Here is an 11,055-nt window from a genome sequence, read left to right on the forward strand (position 1 = left end):
TTCCAATGATACTTTTTAAAAAGGTGAAAGTTTACAAATACCATTCAAATGATACTGATCAAACTATTCCATTCATGATTTAATTCTTTTGCCTACTTGATATGGGAAAGACCAAAGGCACTTAACAAATCTAATAACATTTTGCACATTTGTATTATTGATGATTTCTTCTGGTATTTTCAACAAATTTTTATTACATATTGATACAATTCACCACTGACTGAATCTTTAATCAGTATTAAATTATTTTTTTCTCGTGAAGGCTTTGTCCTTGATTGTTTCTTTGTGTATGTCAACTTTATTGTTCCTACTGTTTTTGGGTGAGTCTCTTTCCAAAGTCTTATTTTCTACCTTTCCAGGTTCTTTTCTTTCAAGTATATTAAGACTTTAATGCCATCTTTTGACTTCTTTCCAGGGAACAGAAGGAATTTTATGTGCTTTTAACTTCCTTTCAACATTATCCATAATCTTGTCCCCAATCTTGTAATTGTAACATGAAGTTTTAATTTGTTGCTACTAGATATTTCTATATTATAAAACTTCTGTTTGTAAAGTTAGCTTGATATTTTCATTTATCTTGTGTCTTTTAAGCTAACAATTATTTTCAATTTTTTCATATCAGAATTCTATTTTCCAAATATTCAGAATGTGCCAGGGACTGCATTAATTTTGTTTGTTTGATTGAGTTTTGTTTTGGGGGCACACCAGCAATACTCATTGGTTATTCCTGGTTCTGCCACTCAGGAATCACTCTTGGCAGTGCTCAGGGGACCATATGGGATACTGAGGATCAAACCAGGGTTATTCACATGCAAGGCAAGCTTCTTACCTACTGTACTATTGCTCAGGCCCCAGAGAGGGTATTATTATATAAATACATTGTAATTAATTCTCATAGTACTTTGTAAGATAGATATACTCTTCTATTTCATAAATGAGAAAAGTAAGGCTTGTTGATTGCCTAAATCACAGAGGAAGAAAGCACTTTGTAACCTTAGGCACAATTTGAACTACGATCTATATTATTTGGTCTCATACACTGGTTCTGAAGCTCATATAGGCATGTGTTCTACTGCCATTTACTGCAAATTTTGTTATGTTCCAGGTGCAGCTACATTCCAAAGATCCATATTTGATTCCAAACTAGTATTGATTTTCAATGAGTCACTATTGAATCAATAACATTGTGGTCTTATAACTTCATGGAAATATCCAAATGTTACAACAGAACAGGAACAGGGTACTATGAACAAGTGAGTGGGGGGAAGGGGGAGTTATTCTTCCTACAAGGTATAGGAGAGAGGGGGATGAGAAAAACTTCCCCAAAGAGAAGACACTAGCTTTGTTATGCTGTATGAAGCATTGCCTAAGAAGATAAGAGAAAATGTCATTTAGATCCAGGAGAGAATGTCTAGAGTGCTAAGAGTATAAAAGAGATGTTGATTTGAGAGGAATACCAATTTGAAGCTGGACTGTTATATGCTTTTTATAGAAATGGCAAGAGACAAATCTGAAAGCAGAAGCAGAGAGCAGATCTGGATGATTTGTATCATTTGGAAGGACATGAAATTCATCCTTGGAGTAAGTGATGGGAGCAACTGAATAAAACTAAAGCAGGAAAATGACATAATTCAACAATTTGATTGTTGACTATCCATTGTGAAAAATATTAAGTGGAGATTGAATTTTGGAGGCCCAAAATCTCTATGAAGAGTTTGCTTCAGGGGTCAGAAAGATAATACAGGGGTTAAAGCACTTGCCTTACATGCAAGTCAACTTTAATTCAATCTCTAGTATCCCATATAGTCCCCTGAGCACTAGTAGGAGTTATCCCTAGTGACAGAGGCAGGAGTAAGCCCTGAGGAATACCAGTTTTGATCCAAAACCAAGAAAAGAAATTAACAAGAAGAGGGTTAGGGCCAGAGAGTTAGCACCAAGACTTGCCTTGCACACAGTCTACCTGGGTTCAAACCCTGGCACTGAATATGCCTCTCCAGAGCATTTCCAGATGACTGACCACAAAGTCAAAAATATGCCCTTAGTACCACTGGGTATGGGTATAAAATCAAAAGAATAAAAATATTTAAAAAATTAAAAACATGAAAATATTGTGACAAGAATATTTTGAGCTTCCATACATCTACTACTTCCAGTAGTACCTTAACTGCCAAGAAATCACATATATTTAGTCCTCATTGTCAGTAACTGCATAAACACTTTGAATAGCATACTTTTGTTCACACCCATTTCACGATATACATGTTTCCCCAGATATCCAACAGCACAGTTCCCATGAAATTCTTTCTAAGCCAAAGTTGCATAACATGAAAAATAAAGTACCATTAGCTTATTTTTAAAGTTTTTGAGCATAAAAAACCCCAAATGCAGGGGTATGGTGCTGACAGCAGGTCAATCTGTACCTGTGAGGCGAGTGCATCTGCAGCCCAATGGCACCTTCAGACTTCCAGATACCCCAAAATTGTTGCTGTGCCTTTGGCCAGACCCCAAAAACTTGGGACAAAGTTTACCAAGAAAGTAAACGACCAAAATTAGGTATGTGGGAGACACACCCACGAACCACCTCCAGCTCAGCTATATAATCGGAAACATGGTCTCTCTGGTTCCTGATCGAACTGCTTAATAGCCATGAACCCAGAGACTCAGAAACGAATTCGGAACTCAAAGGCTTTTGGCAGAAATGCGTCCTGTTCCTGCAGCAGGTTACTGGCACTGGGCCACTCCAGGTGGGAATAGGTTTTGTGCCTTGGCCTGTTCCCCCTGGCGGTCCGGTGACCACCATTCTCCAGAGGCCGCTGGACAGTCAGGTTTGGGCCTGCAGTAATGAGACATGTGGGGCCTCGATGGGGGTGGAACCGGCCCTTTCCTCCCCATCCCAACAAGACCCTGAGTCGTCGCCTACAGCCTCTCTGGCTCCTGATCAAGCTGATTAACGGCCATGATCCCAAAGACTCAGAAACAAATCTCGAAACCCAGTGGCTTTTGGCAAAAATGCATCTGGACCCCATACAAGGTGGCCGCCGTCTCAGAGTTTATAGCAAAGCCAGGTATGAGCTGGCGGTGACGGGGCAACTACAGTCTCATAGGAAGGAGAGCAGTACCGGCTCATCCTTCACTCCCTACCGAGGTCACAAGTTGCCCCCCACGAGCAGCTCTCTGGCATGGCCATGGCTCCAGAGGCAAAAGGACTTGATCCAGAGCCCGGCAACTTGCGGCAGAAAAGTGAATGGACCATGTGTCATGCCTCCCAGGGAGGGAAAGGGTGTTGCTCCCTTCTGCCTTTCTCCCCACCAGCAGCAAGGTGACCGCCACCTCAGAACTTATAGGAAAGCCAGGTATGAGCAAGCGGTGACGGGGCAACTACAGTCTCATGGGAAGTGGGTGGTACCGGCTCGTCCTTCACGCCCTACCGAGGTCACTAGTTGTCCCCCACGAGCAGCTCTCTGGCACAGCCATAACACCAGATGTACAGAAACCAATTTTGTAATTATCTGGCTCTTTACAGAAATCCAAAATCATTATATGAGTCTCATAACCAGCTATAGAAAACAAAGTATTTCGCAATGCCTTTTCAGCAATTCTGATTGTTGGGGGGGAAATTCTAAACAATAATGGCACATCTTTTGTCAAAATAATGAATGTAATCAATGTAGAGAAGAGTTAAGTGGAAATCATCTGCCTCACAGGCATTGGGAGGGGTGGGAGGGGGGTATATTGCAGTTCTTGGTATTAAAAAATGAGTACTGGTGAAGGGAGAGGTGTTTGATCATTGTATGACCTAGACTTTAACCTGAAAGCTTAGTAACTTTAACCACAGTGATTCAATAAATAAATATAAGAAGAAAAATAAATAAATAAATAAATAAATAAAACTATAAAAAAAAAGTAAGGTGGAGTTCATGCCCAATTCAATCAGCTAATCAATGGCTGAATACAGAGCAGTACTCCTACATTAAAAAAAAGAAATGCAGCCAACCAATCATACCAAATAACACTGTCACTGTCACTGTCACTGTCACTGTCTTTCCATTGTTCGTCGATTTGCTCGAGCAGGCACCAGAAATGTCTCCATTGTGAGACTTGTTACTGTTTTTGGCATATCAAATATGTCACGGGTAGCTTTCCAGGCTTTGCCATGCAGGCAGGATACTCTAAGTAGTTTGCCGGGCTGTCCGAAGGGGGTGGAGTAATCAAACCCAGGTTGGCTGTGTACAAGGCAGCGCCCTACCTGCTGTGCTATCGCTCCAGCCCACCAAATAACATATCAGATCTAAAATAACATCAATATATTGTATAAGCAGGAATGGAAGTCTACATATAGGATTTGTATAAAACCATTCCTGAAGAAGGGGCGTGGCAGAGCCAGGATAACAGCTCTTGATCCAAGCTGCTTTTGCTATGGATGCTGTAAACTAAACACGTGAAACTAGTTTTGCTTCTGACTTGTGCTGTAAAAGCAGGAGTTCCCTTAGGATTGCTCTCAGCAAAAACAGAAACTAAGATAAGTCATTCATAAAAACAAAGTGGAGTACCAAGAAGCTTTGGCAAGTAGAGAACACCTTTATATTAGAAGCTTTATTTTGTTGAAACAAAGTTATGACATATGTAGCAAGTTAAAATAACAAATTTGCCACCTCACAATTTCTGAATATGAGAAGTATGACATGGATTTCTCTGAGTTAAATTCAAAGTGTTGCTAGACTATTACTCACTAAAGACTCAGAGTAGGGGAGAGATATAGTCTATTTCCAAATTCACTCAAGATGATGACAAAAATCAGTTTAATAATTACACAGCTGTAATTCTAGCTTCTTAGTTGTCAGCATGCATCATTCTTGGCTTCTGGAATGCACATGCATTCCTAGATTCATGTCATCCTTTCCCTCTCTTCAGCGGTTACTGGGTTCGTGCCATTTGTGTATCTCTGGCCTCTCCTCTGCTGCATGTTTGACTCTGCGACCTTCTTCTAATTATTTTGTGGGATTTGGGGGAGCAGGGTGTCCTTCCAAGCAGCCACAGGACACTCAGGGATCACTTCCAATAATAGTCAAGCCCAGTGTTGGACCCAGAAGTGTTGGAGAGCACCAGAGCCTCCCCATAGTACTCTAGGGCACCTATAGTGCTGGTAAACAATCCCAGGGCATCCACCCACCAAACATGTTCTTCACTCCTTTGAATCATCTCCCCTGCTCACCCATCTCTGGCTTTAAAGGCTCTTGCGGTTATATTGGGCCTACTAGGATAATCACACAATCTAAAGATCAGTTTGTTAAGAAACTTAATTCCTGTGTATAGGAAATCTTCATTAAAAGTATTGTAAATAACCGAACCTCAGTCAATAGAAAATGTTAAAAAAAACTTTTAATTTAATTGTCAACATTTCCTGACATACACTCAGATGAGTGCTTCATTACTCAGATGATGGGAATCTTATAGGAAATCATTAGCATTTTGCCAACCAATGTGGTTTTCAGTTTCAGTTTCCACTTTAATAGTTTTATTGACATATCAAAATAAAAAGTATCATAAATCTCTTTTAGAAGTGAACATATTTTTGCCTTCTTTATTGCTCCTACCCTTCTGAGCAGAAAAGCAAATATTGTTCATGCAGAAAAGTTGAAAACATACATAGAAGAAAATTATCATCCCATCACTCCTGCTTGGCCACTATCAGTACTTGTATTTATTCTTTCAATTATTTTTTCCCCTGTATACATTCATAAAATCTCAATTTCAAACTATATAGATAGCACTGTATTCTACTTCTTGAGTTAAGGTCAGAATTGGAACCATCTCTCATATTTAATCTTTAAATAATTGCCATGTTATAAATACATGAGTATACTGTACTTTGTCCTATTCAGGGATGCATGAGATGTTACATTTTTTTCTTAGAAATAATATTAATTTGGGGCCAGAGTGATAGTAGACTGTATAGAGCATTACCTTGTGCATGGCCAACCAGAGTTTCGTCCCTGTACCCCACATGGTTCCCCAGATCCCTTCCAGTAATAATCCCTGTGCAGAGAGTCAGGAATAAGCTCTGAGCACCACCACTGGGTGTGATACAAAAAGTAGCACTCACTGTCCTCCCATTGTTCATCGATTTGCTGCAGTGGGCACCAGTAACATCTCCATTGTGAGACTTGTTACTGTTTTTGGCATATTGAATATGCGGCGAGGAGCTTGCCAAACTCTGCCCTGTGAGAAGAATACTCTTGGTTGCTTGCTGGGCTCTCCAAGAGTGATCAAGGAATCGAACCCGGGTAAGCCATGTGCACAGCAAATAACCTACCCGCTGTGCTATCACTCCAGCCACAAAAAAGCAAAAATAAATAAATATTAAATAAAATATTTTTACTATACTGTATTTTGAATTTCTTTCTGGATATATCTAAGTATTATGAGTTTGGTCATTATTCTCATTTTTTAAATGTATACCTTATTTTCTAAAATATTCTTATGGGGCTGGTAGGCAGTACGGCAGTTAGAGCACATGCCCAATTTGATTCCTGCCATGATATCGCACCACGGGCCCCCAAAGCATCACATTCTTGGACCCTTGCCAGACCAGTTGGATAAGCATCACTGGCAGGATGATGCATCTCCTGAGCACTGCTTCATAAGCCTCCAGAAGTAAAACAAAATTTAAAAAATTAAATTTAAATAAAAGTATAAAATTTTGTGTTCTTAAGACTTGCTAATTCTATGCTTTTAAGATGTAAAGTCAGAATAAAAAACTGATAATGACTATTTTTGTCCATTCTTTACAAATCAACTACAAATCAACAAAAAATATCTGCATTCTTCTTTTCACATACTACAGAACTATTACTGAAAATAGTTTTACCTTCAGTGATATTTAAATGATAACACATCTAACTGATATACTTAAATTCATGAAATTTGACAAAGAGAATGACAGTTATATTGTTCTTCGCTAAACATTTTCTGTTCTCTTATAGATTGTATACACAAATATATACATATGTGTGTATATATGTGTGTGTATATATATATATATGTATGTGTATATATACATATTAGAACTGTGCCTCTCTGCTCTCTAGGAACTTAAAGGAAATTCCTTGTTATCTTAATTTTATTTGGTCAAGGTAATAGATATAAATGCATGAGTATGACAAGTACAGGTTAAAGCTTAAGAGCTAGTATGTGATTATCTGCGTACTCTTTTCCTCTGTGTTGAAGACCAACATGTGGTCACTCTGCTGATATATGTCTGGGTTCAATACATGTCAGATCAGAGACCCACCCCTCCAGGACAGATATAGTGTGAATAATAAATCTATCTTCTTTGAGCCACTAAAAATTGGGATTATTTGTTACACAGAATAATCATTCCCATTTTGATTATACTGAATACACATCTTAAACAATAGAAAAGAGTAAACAGAAGTAGGCTCCACCCTACCAAAAGTACAGTACTGATCAGAAATTATAAGAATAATAATTGTGAAAATTCTACAAAAGTCCATTAAAAATGACCAGTGCTAAATCTCAGTGTCTGGTGTCTAGCAATGACTGACCTGGAATGAGTGTCCATTTATACATGACTTAAGGTTTGGGATCTCTCAATTGATGATTTGTAAGAGAAGTCAGAATTGATATGTCATAGCTATGCTGTGAGACCCCACACCAGGCTGTTTAATTCGGGGCAACCCAGAGGGGGCCAAGACTCCTTCTGGCCCCAATGGTGCCAGCCTGAGCAGCCTAATAACTTCAGAAATCAAATGCTGCCTATTTATGCCCACTCTCCATAGACTCGGAAAAGCCTCACCCATGAGTGAATCTATTCCTAGACATCTCATATTTTACACCACCAATATACCAAGAGTAGCACACCACATTTGGTTGGGAAGGCAACCAATCTTAGGGGGAAATATATTTATATAGATGTATATATAAGCAAGGGCTGGAGTGATAGCACAGCGGTAGGGCGTTCGCCTTACAAGCGGCCAACATGGCCAACCCGAGTTCGATTCCTCCGCCCCTCTCGGAGAGCCCGGCAAGCTACCAAGAGTATTCGATATGCCAAACACAGTAACAACAAAGTCTCCAATGGAGACGTTACTGGGCCCGCTCGAGCAAATCGACGATCAACGGGAGGGCCTTTACCTTTATATAAGCAAACAGACTCAACCTTTAACAACATGTTACTAATCTATTATAGAAGGGTTTGATGACTCCTGGGTGAAATACAACAATCGTCACACGCTTTCCTCTAAGAAACTTTTTTTGTCTCATTTTTAGCAGATCATTCATAACAAGAAATATAAAATAAATTATTTTGGTTCTACTTGGGGAGCCCAATTTGGGGTTTGGGATGGAAATATGGTAATGGGTAGGTGTAATGGTGGTGGGATTGCTGTTCCAATATTAAATGTAATTAAATATTGTGAGCAACTTTATAAAAATAAAATTTAAAAAATTAAAAAAGTATAGAAGTCAGAATCATGTACATTTATGTGAACTCTTACAATTTTTGAATTTGAAAAGTAAATACTTGAATTTACCATGTGGATAAGAAAAATACCATGTTGAAAAGAAAAAGAGAAAGAAAGGGAAGGAAGGAAGGAAGGAAGGAAGGAAGGAAGGAAGGAAGGAAGGAAGGAAGGAAGGAAGGAGAAAAAAGTCTGATGAAAAAAGCGTGCTGAAAAAAATGGTGTTCTACATCATGCTTTACAAGTTATTTGGTAAAATTTCATGAGTAAAATCTGAAAAGTGTGTGTGTGTGTATGTGCATGTGTATGTGTATATGTAAGTGTGTGTGGGAGCACACCTAATGAACTTGACATACTAAGGGCATAAGCTGGAAAAATGAAATGGCATTTGTGTTGGCTGCTATTGGTTCTATTTGACAAGGTATTCATGGAGACCAGCTGAAGAAATAATTGACTTACCTGCTGAAATAAAATGGTAATAAAACCTTTACAAATTCAAGGGCTTGTTGCATTTAAAAGAAATGATTGCTTTTCCCATTTAAACATAAAATATGTAATTGAGAAATGGGTTTAAGCTACAAGGGCTCATTAAAGCTTTGTCTTGTAGCTAATACTAAATTAAAGATACCTCACTAGTGTTGAAAGCTAGTGTTAAAATTTCCTAACAGATTTAAGATGTGTATTAGTTTCCTGTTGCTTCTGTAACAAATTACTACCACCTTGCTGGCTTGAAATAATGCAAATTACTCTTTGTTCTAATATCTTAAGTGAATTTTTCTGGGCTAAAATCCAGGTGTTAACAGGACTGTGTTTCTTCCTACGTAATCTAGTGGCTAATTCTTTCTTTTGCCATTTCAGCCTCTAGGCTCCCTACATTCTTATATGGTGGCTTCTTTCTGTTTTAAAAGACAGGAATTAGTTAGTCAAATATTTCTCATTGTGTCATTCTAATTTCTGATACTGAATCTCTTTCTATCTCCCATTTCTGCTTCTAAGGACCTTGTGATTATATTGAGCCTCTGTGGATAATTTAGACTACTCTTCCTATCTCAATGTTAGCTGATTCATAACTGAATTACACCTGAGACAATAATTCCCTTTTACTACAAATTCTACACAACTTTCATAAGTCTAGGGATTATAATGTGAATATCTTGGGAGGACCTAGGTATATCTAGGTATAGTAAATACCTAGAAATTTCTTTAAAAACAATATTTTTCGGAAAAAGATGAAAAATGTGGTTCTCAAAACCTGTTGATTACAAGACACCCCACAATGAAATTAAAAAACTTGAACAAAAGAAAAAAAAGGGAGACTTGGGAGTGATGAAGTAGACACTTAGCAAATGTGAATATATCTAGAAAGAAGCTGTTAAGTGGTGCTGGTCAATAAAGCTGATTGAACTTGAAAAGAGAAAAACCCAATGAAATTTTTGAAAGATTTATATTGACAAAATAATACATCATAACTAAAAGAATGTGGTAGTTTGTGACTTAATACTATGGCATCAAACATCATTGGAGAGAATGTAAGCTAAGAACTCTACCTAATTCTCATGGGATGTATATTCCCAACATACACTTCAAAAGGCTCCAAAAAATCAGAGAAAAAAATTCTTTCCAGACCATGAAGCAAGAACTATAGCTATAATGCACTAAGGGATCCACCTATTCTGGAAGAGAAACTCCCAACAATTGAGTAGAAACAATGCAGCAATTGTAGTGTGCTTCCCATTTTTCTACTTGCTAAATAAAGAGTGTTCACTGAAATTTCAAGGATCCATTTTAACCGTGTCATAAGGAAATGATTAGGGAGATTGATAATATCTATTTAGGCCTCTAGACCATCAGGAATCATATCTTAGTGATGCAAATACCTTGCTTTATTCATGATACAAGATTACCAGAGATTCTGAACTTGTTCTAAATATTATTATTGGATTTGATTTTGGGGTGATTGGAGGTGCCTCTCATAAGGCCTCAGCCCTTCCCAGTGATTCTGAGCCAACAGGCTAGCAGTTTGATTAAAAAATTCAAGAAAGTATAGATGTTCAGACCCTGAAATGCCAAGTAAGTGTTGCTTGGAGGACTCCAGAACTGACAAAGCAATTCTCGGGGAACAGTGTGGTGTCAGATATTGAACCAGGAACAGTCAGATTTGAGGCATGAACCTTAACCCCGTACTATCTTTCAGGTCCCCTGGATATATAATTTTGAGATGTCTCTGTTGGAGAATGGGGTGAAAATTTGTGTTTCACTGGTGGGAGAGAGGAACAATGCTTTAGTAATGCAAGAAAAAAAAAAAAAAGACAACGAGTCATTGCTACTGCTCCCTAATGTCCACTCCCTATTTCCTTCCACTCAAATAGAATACTTATTTTCTTATCCTTTTTTGTTTGGGTAGGATTATAGCACAGCGGTAGGGCGCTTGCCTTGCATACAGCCAACATGGCCGACTTGAGTTCAATTCCTCCACCCCTCTCGGAGAGCCCGGCAAGCTTACCGAGAGTATCTCGCCAGCCCGGCAGAGCCTGGCAAGCTACCCGTGACGTACTCGATATGCCAAACACAGTAA

This window comes from Sorex fumeus, unplaced genomic scaffold, assembly GCF_029834395.1.
Source record: "Sorex fumeus unplaced genomic scaffold, SorFum_2.1 ptg000034l, whole genome shotgun sequence".
NCBI lineage: Eukaryota > Metazoa > Chordata > Mammalia > Eulipotyphla > Soricidae > Sorex > Sorex fumeus.